Below are 13,011 nucleotides of genomic sequence, written 5' to 3' on the forward strand. Positions count from 1 at the left end.
CTAACACCTCACTATACCTAAAACGTTCATCCACCAGAGTTTTTCCATTTCTTTTGAGTATCAAATAAGCCAGCTTTCCTTATGACAATGAAGGATGAATGCCTGCATGGGTATTCTTTCTCTCCCTTTACTAAAGGTTACAAAGTTCTAGGACAGTCCAGTATTTCTAAATATTGTATTAAAATATCTGGAGAAATATGTCGACTTGAGATTCATGATGTCCTTCATGCCTAGTGTAGTTAGTGTAATTTTGAACAGCCAGGCTGGTGCTTCCTGATCTGGCCAATTCTTACCTGTTGACTAGTGGCCTTGAACCATGTACTAGATATAATAAACTGTAATTTTTGAAACATGCCTACATTCAGACCTTAACTGCTCTAGAGAACTGATCCTGACCTCCCCAGCTTCCTACTCCTGGGATGTACTTCACTTCTCTGCAGGCTGGCTCCCCGTAAACCTTGAAGCTATTCTTTTAGCATCTAAGCAAGTTTGACAGGTGCCTATTTTGTAGACATTACTCATATTCCCTCAAATTTCAGATGTAATTAAAGGTGTATCGCTCCCTCTTTTGCACTCCCATTGCTCCATCTACCTACTTTTTACATAGAATTTCTAACATTTTACTGCACAATTTAGTCCCATGCCTGCTTACAGATTCTTGATTACAAACCTCTCAGTTGCAGGTAATATATTTAACTTTGTGATTCCATGACAAGTGATTAGCACAAGTAAACAGTATGTAGAACACATTTAGCACTCAACAAAACCTTACTGAATATGTTGATGAATAACTTAACTTTTGAGGGCCATCTAAAGCAGGCTTGTGCTAGTGATACATAAAGCCCTGTTAGAGTTTCTCCGGGTCACAGCAGATCCCTAAGCCTTCTTCTCTTCCCAGTTTAACAAGAACAAAAAAATAATCATGGATCCTTTACAAAATAGGCCTAAATCACTTTGTTATTTATGTAAGCTCAACAATAAAATTATGGATAGTATTGTTATACTTGTAACTCTAATATAAAACTAAAATATATTCATCATTAAGTACAAAAAAAATGGAGTAAAGTCCTTAATGTCTGTTTCTGGATTTGTTGTCCTCTCTCCTAGCTTTTCTTAGAAACAGGTAGGAAAATCAGTGGATCGCAAGGTGAGCTGGGTCAGAATTGCAGGTTTATTCCATCAGAGAAGATGGATAGGTGCCGACATCCAATTTATAGTCTCGAAGGGCTGTATCTCCTGATGTTTCCTGCTGGAATAAAGTAAAAACCTCCACCATATTGGGAAGGGAATGCCTAACCACTACTCCTCTAGATGACCCTTAGACCTGTGCCGTGCCCTTGGGCAGACAGTCGAGTGACCAACTCATTAGCTATTAGCTCAGAGAAAGCTAAAGAAAACAAAATAATGACAAAAGGATAATAACATTGTTCTGCTGCCTCTGATGTATAAAACTGTGGGGTTTAAGAAAGAAAAAGGTTGGTTTTTTTAGGATCAGAATACTTTAATAAGATATCAGTGTCAAAATATATTTCCTTATACAGTTAAGCTCCCATATAATAATAATGTTGTCAGTAGGAATTTGACAATATAATAATGTTCAGGAAATCATTACCTTGATAGATAAGGTTATTATGACACTTGGAATATTTTTCAGAGTGTTTTAGTACATCTGTAAGGGTAAAGTGTCTAATGCTGAGGCCGACCACATAGGCAATGAAACACCAGTGCTTACATGTCTGTAACCCTTCAGGTTCTGCTGCCCGGCATGGGGCTGAGTTGTGGTGCTGAAGCATGATTTGGGGCAACAAGGTAATTAGGTAATTTTTCTTGTATAACTTAGATTTCTTTTGAAATTTAAATTTTTGTTGTATATTCAAAAAACCCCCACTAATCGAAAAGATACATACATGTACCCCAATGTTCATAGCAGCATTATTTACAATAACCAAGATATGGAAGCATCCTAAGTGTCCATCAACAGATAAATGGATAAAGAAGATGTGGATAAAGATATGTATATATGATAATGAATATTATTCAGCCACAAAAAAGAATGAAATTTTGCCATTTGCAACAACATGGATGCACTGGGAGGGTATTTATGCTTAGTGAAATAAGTCAGGCATGGAAAGACAAATACTGTTTGATATCACTTACATGTGGAATCTAAAAAATAAACTAGTGAACACAAAAAGAAACAGTTTCGGGACTTCCCTGGCAGTCCAGTGGTTAAGATTTCACCTTCTAATGCAGGGGTTGCAGGTTCTATCCCTGGTCAGGGAGCTAAGATCTCACATGCCCCATGGCCAAAAAAACCAAAACATAAAACAGAAGCAATATTGTAACAAATTCAATAAAGACGTTAAAAATTGTCTACATCAAAAAAGAAATCTTAAAATAAAGTCTCACAGAGAACAAACTAGTGGTTACCAGGGGGGAAAGGGAAGCAGGGAGGGGCAAATAGGGGCAAGGGGTTAAGAGGTACAAACTACTATGTATAAAATAAGTAACCTACAAGGATATATTGTACAGCACAGGGAATGTAGGCAATATTTTATAAATTATAAATGGAGTATAACCTTTAAAATTTGTGAATCAATATTGTATACCTGAAACAGATAATATTGTACATCAAGTATACCTCAATAAAAATTTTTAAAAATAAAGTTCACCCACCTCCTTGCTCATTTATTTATATGCTGTCTTAAATTTATGCATTTGCTATTAACTAAAATTGACATATTTGTAATATTTTTTTAAAAGAAGGAAATATTCAAAGAGCATAAAGAAGAAAATAATACCTTTAAGGGGAAAAACATAAAACTTACAGATTAAACAATCCCACAAAATAATGGCATGAAATAAGGACCAACATAAAATTTCATAACCAGTGCTATACACTGAATTGTGTCCTCCCAAAATTTATATTTTGAAGCTTTAACCCTCTGTGTAACTATATATGAAAATTGGGCGTATATGGAGGTAATTAATATTAAATAAGGTCATAAGGGTGAAGCTCTGATAGGAGAGGATTAGTGTCCTTATAAAAAGAGACATCATGCGGACTTCTTAAAAAGATCCCATGTGCTGCAGCTAAGACACAGCACAGCCAAAAATAAATATTTTTTTAAAAAAATAAAATAAAGGCAGCAGAGTTTTCTCTATCTCCCTCTTTCTATCTTCCTGCCCAAATACCATTTTTTTGAGGTATAGTAGACATACCATGTTAGTTTTAGAGGTACATTGTAATGATTTGTATAAGAGCAAATGATTACCACAGTAAGTTTAGTTAACATCCACTCTACTAGTTATTTTTAAATGTACAATATGGTATTATTAACTATAGTCGCTGTGTTGTATACTAGATTCCTGTTACTTAGTTTATAACTGGCAGTTTGTACCCTTTGACTCCCCTCATCCATTTCAGCCACCCCCCCCCCAACTCTTCACCTCTGACAACTACCAATCTGTTCTCTGTATCTGTGAGCTTGGTTTTTAAAATTTGTTTCATTTTTTTTTAAAGATTCCACATGTAAGTGAGATCATAAGATATTTGTCTTTCTCTGTCTGGCTTATTTCATTTAGCATAATGCCCTCAAGGTCCATACATGTAGCACGTAGCCAGATTTTATTCTTTTTATGGCTGTATAATATTCCATAGTGTGTATATATGCATGCATATATGTATGAATGTGTGTGTATATATGTGTATAATCACATTTTCTTTATCCATTTATCTATTGATGAATGTTTAAGTTGTTTCCATGTCATGGCTATTGTAAATAATGCCTTAATGAACATGAAGGTACATACTCCTTTTGAGTTAATGTTCCTGTTTTCTTTGCATAAATACCAAGAAGTGGAATTGCTAGATCATATGGTTCTAGTTTTAATTTTTTGTGAAACTTCCACATAATTTTGCATAGTGGCTGCACCAATTTACATTGCCATGAACAGTACTCAAGGGTTCTCTTTTCTCCATACCATCAACACTTGTCATCTCTTTTTGATGATAGTCATTCTAACAGGTGTAAATTGATATCTCATTGTGATTTTGAAATGCACTTCCCTACTGATTAGTGATGTTAAGCACCTTTTCATGTACCTGTCGGCCATTTGTATGTCTTTTGAAAAATGTCTATTCAGATCTTCCACCCATTTTTTTAATCAGATTGCTTTTTGGCCATTGAGTTGTATGAGTTTTTTATATAGTTTGAATATTAACCCCTTATCAGTTATATGATTTGCAAATATTTTCTCCCATTCTGTATGTTGATTTGTCATTTTGCTGATGGTTTCCTTTGCTGTGCAGAAGGTTTTTAGCTTGATGTAGTCTCCCATATTTTTTATTTTGTTGCCTTTTCTTTTGGTGTCAAATCCAAAAAAATCATCACTAATACTGATGTCAAGCAGCTTAACACCTATGTTTTAAGGTGTCATGTCTTAAACTCAAGTCTTTAAACCATTTTAATTTTTGTGTATGGCATAAGATAGTGGTCCAATTTTGTTCTTTTGCATGTGGCTGCCCAGTTTTGAACACGATTTAATGAAGAGATGGTCTTTTCCCCACTGTATATTCTTGGCTCATTTCTCCTAAAATAATTGACCCCATAAGTGTGGGTTTATTTCTCGGCTATCTATTCTGTTCCGTTGATCTATCTGTCTGTTTTTGTGCTGGTACGATTACTGTTTTGGTTACTCTCTCTCTGTGATATAGTTTGAAATCAGGGAGCATGATACCTCAAGCTTTGTTCCTTTTTCTCAAGATTGCTTTTTCTATTTGGGGTCTTTGTGGATCCGTACAAATTTGGGGATTGTTTGTTCTATGTCTTTGAAAAAATGCCACTGGAATTTTGATAGGGATTGCATTGATCTGTAGATTGCTTTGAGTAGTATGTACACAATAACAGTATTAATTCTTCCAGTCCATAAGCGTGGAATATCTATTTATTTGTGTTTTCTTCAATTTCTTTCATCAATGTCTTACAGTTTTCAGGGAACAGTTATTTCACATCCCTGGTAAATTTATTCCTAGGAATTTTATTCTTATTGATGCAATTGTAAATGGGATTGTTTTCTTCATTTCTCTTTCTGACAGTTCATCATTAGCATATAGAAATGCAAGCAGATACTTGTATATTTTATGTATCCTGCAATTTTTGATTAGTTCTAATGGTCTCTTCATGGTGTCTTTAGGGTTTTCTCTATAGCATACCATGTCATGTGCAAATAGTGATAGTTTTATCTCTTCCTTTTCAATTTGGATGTCTTTTATTTCTTTTACTTATCTAATTACTCTGGCTAGGATTTCCAATACTGTATTGAATAAAATTGATGAGAGTGGGCATTTTTGTCTTGTCTCTGATCTTAAAGGAAAAGCTTTTAGCTTTTCACCATTAAGTATGGTGTTAGTTGTGGACTCGTCATATATGGTGTTGAGGTACATTCCTTTTATACCCATTTTGTTGCGTATTTCTATCAAATGAATGCTGACTTTTGTCAAGCAACTTTTTGGCATGTATTGAGATAATCATATAATTTTTTATCCTCTATTTTGTTAACGTGGTGCACCACGTTGATTTTTTGCAGATGTTGAATCATCCCTGCATCCCTGGAATAAAGCCCACTTGATCAAATTGTATTATCCTTTAAATGTATTGCTGAATTTGATTTGCTGATATTTTGTTGAGGTTTTCTGCTTCTGTGTTCATCATGGATATTGGCTTGTAATTTTCTTGTGTCATCCTCCTCTGGTCTTGGTATCAGGATAATGGTGGTCTTACAAAATGAGCTTGGCATTGTTCCTTCTGGTTTTTTTTTTTTTTTTGAAGAGTAGAGATTTAATTCTTCTTTGAATGTTTGGTAAAATTCACCAGTGAAGCCATCTCATCCTGGACTGTTTTTTTGTTATTTGTTTTGGAGGTTTTTGATTACTGATTCAGTCTACTTACTAGTAATTGATCTGTTCAGATTACTTCATGACTTAGTTTTGGCAGGTTGCATGTCTGAGGAATTTATCCATTTCTTCTAGGTTGCCCAACTTGTTGGTGTATAATTGTGGTCTCTTATGATCCTTTGTATTTCTGTGGTATCAGTTGTAATGTCTCTGCTTTCACTTCTGATTTTGAGTCGTCTCTCCCCTCCCCCCAGCTTTTTTTTTGGTGGGTCTAGCCTGAAGTTTAGGGGTTTGTCTTTTTAAGCTCTATTTCATTTATTTCTGCTCTGATTTCTATTTGTTCATATATTTTATTAAGTTTAGGCTTCATTTGTTCTTTTTGTAATTCCTTGAGGTGTGAAGTTAGCTTGTTTGAGATTTTTCTTGAGGAAGGCATTTACTGCTATGAACTTTTCTCTTAGAACTACTTTGCTTCATACCATAGGTATTGGTATGTGTCCAATCTTCGTTTGCTTCAAGATATTTTTTGATTTCCCCTTAAATTTCTTTTTTACCTGTTGGTTGTTCAGTAGCATGTTGTTTAATCTCCACATATTTGTGAATTTCCCAGTCTTCTTCTTATAATTGATTTCTAATGTCACAACATTGTGGTCAAAAGAGTTGCTTGGTATGATTTCAGTCCTTTTAAATTTTTTAAGGGTTGATTCATAGCCTAACATATGATTTATTCTGGAGAATGTTCCATGTGCACTTGTGAAGAATGTGCATTCTGGTGCTTTTGGATGGAATGTGCTGTATGTATGTTTAGTCTATCTGGTCTAGTGTGCTGTTAAAGGCTGTGTTTCCTTATTTTTTTGGCTAGATGACTTATCCATTGATGTATGAGGTATTAAAGTCCCCTAATATTACTGTATTGCATTGCTATCATTTCTTCCTTTAGGTTTGTTATTTGCTTAATACATGGAGGGGCTTCTACGTTGCGTACATAAATATTTACAAATGTTATCTTCTGATAGCTGATGTCTACCTCCTCCATGTCCTATTGAATCATACATTTCCATTTATCTGAATTCCAACTAAAATATTAATGACTTACTTATTTTCCATATTATACTCCTAGAAGAGAGGTTGCAAAATGGGTTAGGTAAACTACATAATGTAGATCTATATATGTTTTTAAACCTTCTAACAAAACTAATAAATACTTTGAATATGTCATATACATATATGACTCAAACTGGAGCTAGAAAATGTTTAAAGAAATCCTTTGGAGGGGAAAAAGTTATGTATATAACTAGGTTTTAAAATTGTTGAATAATGTGGCATTTGGAGTGTGCAACTTAATAGGTAATTAAATTTATTTGAGCTGTGTTCTCATTTGAAAATTAAAATGTAAATTTAGACCTTTAATTTGAGTGGACCTGGACATAGAACATGCTTTTGATATATTTAGAGGCATCTATTTAACTCACATTATCCTGATAAACATTTTCCCTAATCACCTATATGCATTAAAAGAACCTATAAATTAGTAAGCTTAAAAATGTACATTAAGGATTATATAGTCAATAGGTGTTTTTATGCTTTGTGGAACACATGGATTCCTGTACCATGTTCAATTTAGAGGGAGACTCTTTCAGCATTATCACTTCTCATTATTGTGAATATACTGAAAATTTCACAAATTGGAATGCCAAGATCACTCATTAGCTATCGGACTTATATTTGCTTAACACTATGTGATTTTTAGCATTTCTTCCTTTTGGTAGCTCTGAGCAACACCTTTTAAAGTATAATTTTAATTCCTGTATACGTTAAACTTTTGAAATTTTTTCCCCAATGTGAATATTGTTATGTAGCCCTGATACTAAAGTACTAATACTCTTGGCCATATCATCAGTATTACTGACATGAGTCCATGTATGTGGGGTTAACTGAAAATTTTAAAATGTAATCCTGTTAATCTAGGGGTATGAAAATGAGATTTGCTCTCAGGAAACAAGGGATTTTTGTATACTGATTCATCTAAAGTTTCCAAAGTCTATCACTAAGGGAAAAAAAAAAGACGAAGTATTAACTGCAAATATGTTGAAGTCTGCATTGAAAATATAATGCTTTATGGTAACAACTAAGTTATTGTAATTTCCTTCACGCCTCAAGGTGGTATAAATCATAATGTCAATGAGCTAGAGGTTTCATAATTCTCTCAACATAAATAATGAGTTCTGGATGAGTAGGCAAGTGGATATTTGTAAGACTATTTAAGTGATTTGATTTAGAGCAGTCAATGAGCTCATAAAAGCACAGAAGATAACTGAAGGTAAACAGAATGAAACAGATATAATTTAACACTGGGTTCTCTAGATGTCTGAAAGATGTGCACAGCTTATAGGTTAAGAATAAACACTGCCTCAGGAAAAGGAAGAGGCATTAGTCAAAGAGTTCATGTAGACAAAATGAGTAACTCCCAAAGATCTGCTTTACAGCATAGTTCCTAGAGTTAACAATACTGTACTGTATACCTAAAATTCTTCTAAGAAGGTAGATCTTATATTAAGTGTCCTTATCATAAATACCAACAAAAATAATAACACAACTTTTGAAGGTGATGAATATGCTTATAGCATATACTGTGGTGATGGTTTCATGAATGGATGCTTATCTCCAAATTCATAAAGTTGTATACATAAATATGTACAATTTTTTATTTTTTATATTTCTTTTATATTGGAGTATAGATGTACAATGTTGTGTTAGTAACAGGTATACAGCAAAGTGATTCAGTTATACATATATCTGTTCTTTTCCAAATTCTTTTCCCATTTAGATTATTACAGAATATTGAGTAGAGTTCCCTGTGCTGTACAGTAGGTCCTTGTTGGTTATCTATTTTAAGTATAATTTTTAATAAATCATATCTCAATACAGTAATTTTTTATAAGGAATGAATTCTGAGTTGGCAAATATTACAAGTCCATGTCAGCTGGCATATTAGATGGCCTGATGAATTAAACCCAAATATAATAATAAATTTTCTTACCAGATATATTTTGTTTATGCATGAGAGGAAGGGTAATTTAAATGTTTTTCAAATAAGATAATATTTTTGTCTTTTTCACTCCTTATATATAATTTATATTCAAGATAAAGATAGTAATATATTTTTCCATAAAATTTGGGGTTGTTTTCACTTCACATCTTTCTGGGTGAATTAAAGGATTATAATTTATGTCCAAATTTTATAGCTGAATATTTTTTAAGAGCAGAAAAACTGAGTGACCCAATAAATACTACCTACTTTTTAAAAAATGGTCTTGAGAGGAAATCAAGCATAGTTTCATGGTGACTGAACAAGAAAAAAACTGAACTTGGGCTTTTTACTCTTTAGAATGCATTAATATGTTCACTTACTGAGGACACTGAATATCTCATGTTCATTCCTCCTCAAATCCTTAGGGAGAATCTACAAATGTTCACTTAAAAAATATGATAAATAGAAGATGGATTGAAGAATACAGAGAGTTGTACCACGGTCCATTTATACAACCATTTATTTTCCCAGCAAACATATAGTGCTTCATGTTAGGACAGGATAAGTTCAATAAAGGTCCTGCACTCCAGGAATTACTATACAGTACTTTAACATTTTACAGTGAGTGGTTCTTTATAATTCAACTGATGTCGACCTCAGACATCTTTGAATCCAGGACACTGCATAAGCATTCCTGGCACTTTCATGCCATGTCAGGAGCAAAGGGGGTGTGACACAAATTCATGGTAACAAACCTTGTATTAACAGTCTTTTAACAGATATGATCAGAATTAGTGCCACTTGACTAATTCATAGACAAAATATAATGGAGGCCCATAAGAAAACAAATCTTAGTAATTTAAAGTAATGTTTTTATACATATGAATGTGACTATATAAAATTAATACTCACATCTCACGTTATAGTGAACCCAGGATTAAGGTTCTTAGCATACCGTGCCATACTGGCATCTGCTGATAGGAAGTTGTAACAACACACAATTCAGTAACCTGTCATACTACGATGAAAGGATAATCCTCCCTTTTTATAAAATTACCCAGAAATAATTTTAAAAACTGGAAGGGTATTAAAAACATGGAAAATACATTCCTCAGGTATGATTAATGGGGGAAAAAAGTTTGATTTAAGAAATGAAAGAAGCCAAGAGAAAAAAAAACACAAATCAAGATGAAAGTATTAGTTTTGATTATTTCATGGTTTTCTATTGAGAGACAAATTTCTCATCAAAATATTATATATAGAGCAAAATTACTGAGATATTTATTTACAAGAAGCCTTATCTCAAGACTTTTGTAATAGATTCCTGTTGCTGTTATAACAAATTATTGTAAAGTTAGTGGCTAAAACAATACAAATTTACTCTCAAATCTGGAGGTCAGAAGTCTGAAATGGGCTATACTGGGTTCAAATCAAAGTGTCAGCTGGCATGTGTTCCTTCTGAAAGCTCTTTCTTGCCTTATCCAACTTCTAGAGGCCACCTCCATTCTTTGGCTCCCAGTCCCACATCACTCACATCTCTGCTTCCATTAATCACATCTCTGATTCTGACTCTTCTGCCTCCCTTTTTTCTTAAAAGAACCCCTGTGCTTATACTGAACCTATTCAGATAATGTTGAATAATATCCCATCTCAGGATCCTGAATGTAATCAAATTTACAAAATCTTTTTTGCCATGTAAGATAACATATCCACAGATGGTAAAGATTAGAAATGGACATGTTTGGGGGAACCATTATTCTGCCTACTACAAGAGGCATAATAATGGCACCGCTTATTTTAGGAAAACAAGGTACTACCCTAGAGTATTGTACATGGAAAAAATGCTGGATCCAAGCTCTGGCTCTGCTAGTACCACTGTGACACATTCTGTAGTCACTAGTTCTGAGTTTCCTTTTCCTAAACAGTATAAAGAAGAGTCAGAATGCCTCCTTTGACTATTTCCAAGGAATGTCCTAAAAACCAAACGAAGTAATAGCATTCTGAAAAGTAAAGTATAGCATAATTTATAAAAAGGGGAGGGGGTTCTAGTCTGAACACCACTAATTTATCTATGCCTCTCCTTTCTCATTTTCAAATGTAGTTTGGGGCTAGAGTTAATAGATTATTACTGAGTCCATCCAGCTGTAAAGTTCTCCCTTTTAAAAATATATTTAAGACGGACCTTTTTTTGATACAATCTACATGTTTAAAACAATTTAGAATTATTCCAGGCCAAATGTATATTACTGTTATGATTGAACATTTTACATCTGTGACTGAACACATTCAGAAAGAGAGAACCTACTATCTTCACTTCATCTTTGATCTTGTCTGAATGGTAATCTACCTTCCTGGAGCATTTTCATGGATATGGTGATATGCCTATTTTTTAAAAAATGTCTCATGGAAACTGGTTGTACTATCGTTTTTCCAGGCATCTTATAAACTTCCTGAAGACAGAAGATTTTGCTCAAAATGATAAGTTTCAATAATTGTAATGGAAATAGAACCCTAATTAATCATGTCATTACTTTTATGTGGCAACTGAATTTTTTATCTAATCCATTTATGTGCACAACTGGTTTAATAGCTTTTTACTGAATAAGTGTTTTGAACTAATTGACTGCAGGGTCAAATAATCAAACCAATGCTGCATGGAGATGTGGAGTAAGTATCTCCTCTTATGGAATTTAACTGGTCATTAGCCTGCTTTATGAAAGTGTTAACTAATTCCTGCTGACCTTCACCCTCTACTGTACCTTTTGGGTCATTCTTCAGAGATGAAAAAGGTTACTCTAGCAAATTAGATCATTGCGAAGGTTAGTAACAGTTCCTCCTCTAATTGTTACCTGTTTATTTAATAGGTCTTGATTTGAAAAATTTGTTTCACTCTACTAGCACTCTTATGGTCATTGATAAACCCATATTTTATTCATATAATCCCTGAATTTCATTTCAAGGATTTAGGACTTTCTAAAGTTACTTTTGTGACAAATATTAACCTTTCTTTTAGAACGTTTTCACAGATAATTTGGACATTCTATTTTGTGAAAATAGTAGACGCACATGTAGTTGTAGGAACTAACACAGAAAGATCCCACATAGTACTGCCCAGTTTCCTGTACTAGAAACGTATTGTATAAGTACAGTATACTATCATAGCCAGAAAATCACATTGATACAATCTACTTACTTGATTCAGGTTTCACCAGTTTTAAAGGTATTTTGTGTGTGTTTAGTTCTTTGCATTTTTTTTTTACACGTGCACATTTGTGTGCTCACTGTAGAACAGGTTCATCCCTTTTCCAGTACCCAGGGCCATCCTCCCCACAGGCATCTTCTTGTTCTCCTCCTTTTGCTCCTTTTTTTGACACAGTTGCCAGTGGAAAAAGAAAAATATTTTCAATAAATAGTGCTGGAAAAAATGTATACCCACATGAGAAAAAGAAAAAGCTTAATCCTTATTTCACACCAAAAACAAATTAACTTTAAGTGGATCATAGACCAAAGTATTGGAGCCAAACTTTTAAGCTTCTAGAATAAAAATGCTTTCAAAATCTACCTTTTATTACATAAATAAATTTCAGATTCTAAATGTAAAATATAAAACTTCAAACATATTGCAAAAGAAAATATGCTTATAAGGAAGATCCATTTAAAAAGCTACAAGATGAAGGAATCAAAGGAACAGACTAATGCATTTGATTACATAATATTAAACAAATTTTAAAAAACTAGTAACAGACTAGAGAAAATATTTAAAACCTATATGAGACAGAACTTATAAGAAACTAAAGGAATGAAGAAAATAAGATAACCATTCTCCTTATTTGGTTATGTTGTTTATGAACAGACAAATCACAAAACAGTACATAAAAATTAATCTCAAATGTGATCTGAAGTGTAAAATCAAATGAATTTATTTATGTCTTCCACCACACTACAAAATGAAAAGGAAGAAAAATAGATACATTTGATATATCTGATGTTCAGAATTGGTCAAATTGGAAAATGTTCATAAACACTGGTGTAACATTTTTGGAAAACACTATCACAATATATATTTATGTTTAAAATGCATACA

This window comes from Kogia breviceps, chromosome 4, assembly GCF_026419965.1.
Source record: "Kogia breviceps isolate mKogBre1 chromosome 4, mKogBre1 haplotype 1, whole genome shotgun sequence".
NCBI classification, from domain to species: domain Eukaryota; kingdom Metazoa; phylum Chordata; class Mammalia; order Artiodactyla; family Physeteridae; genus Kogia; species Kogia breviceps.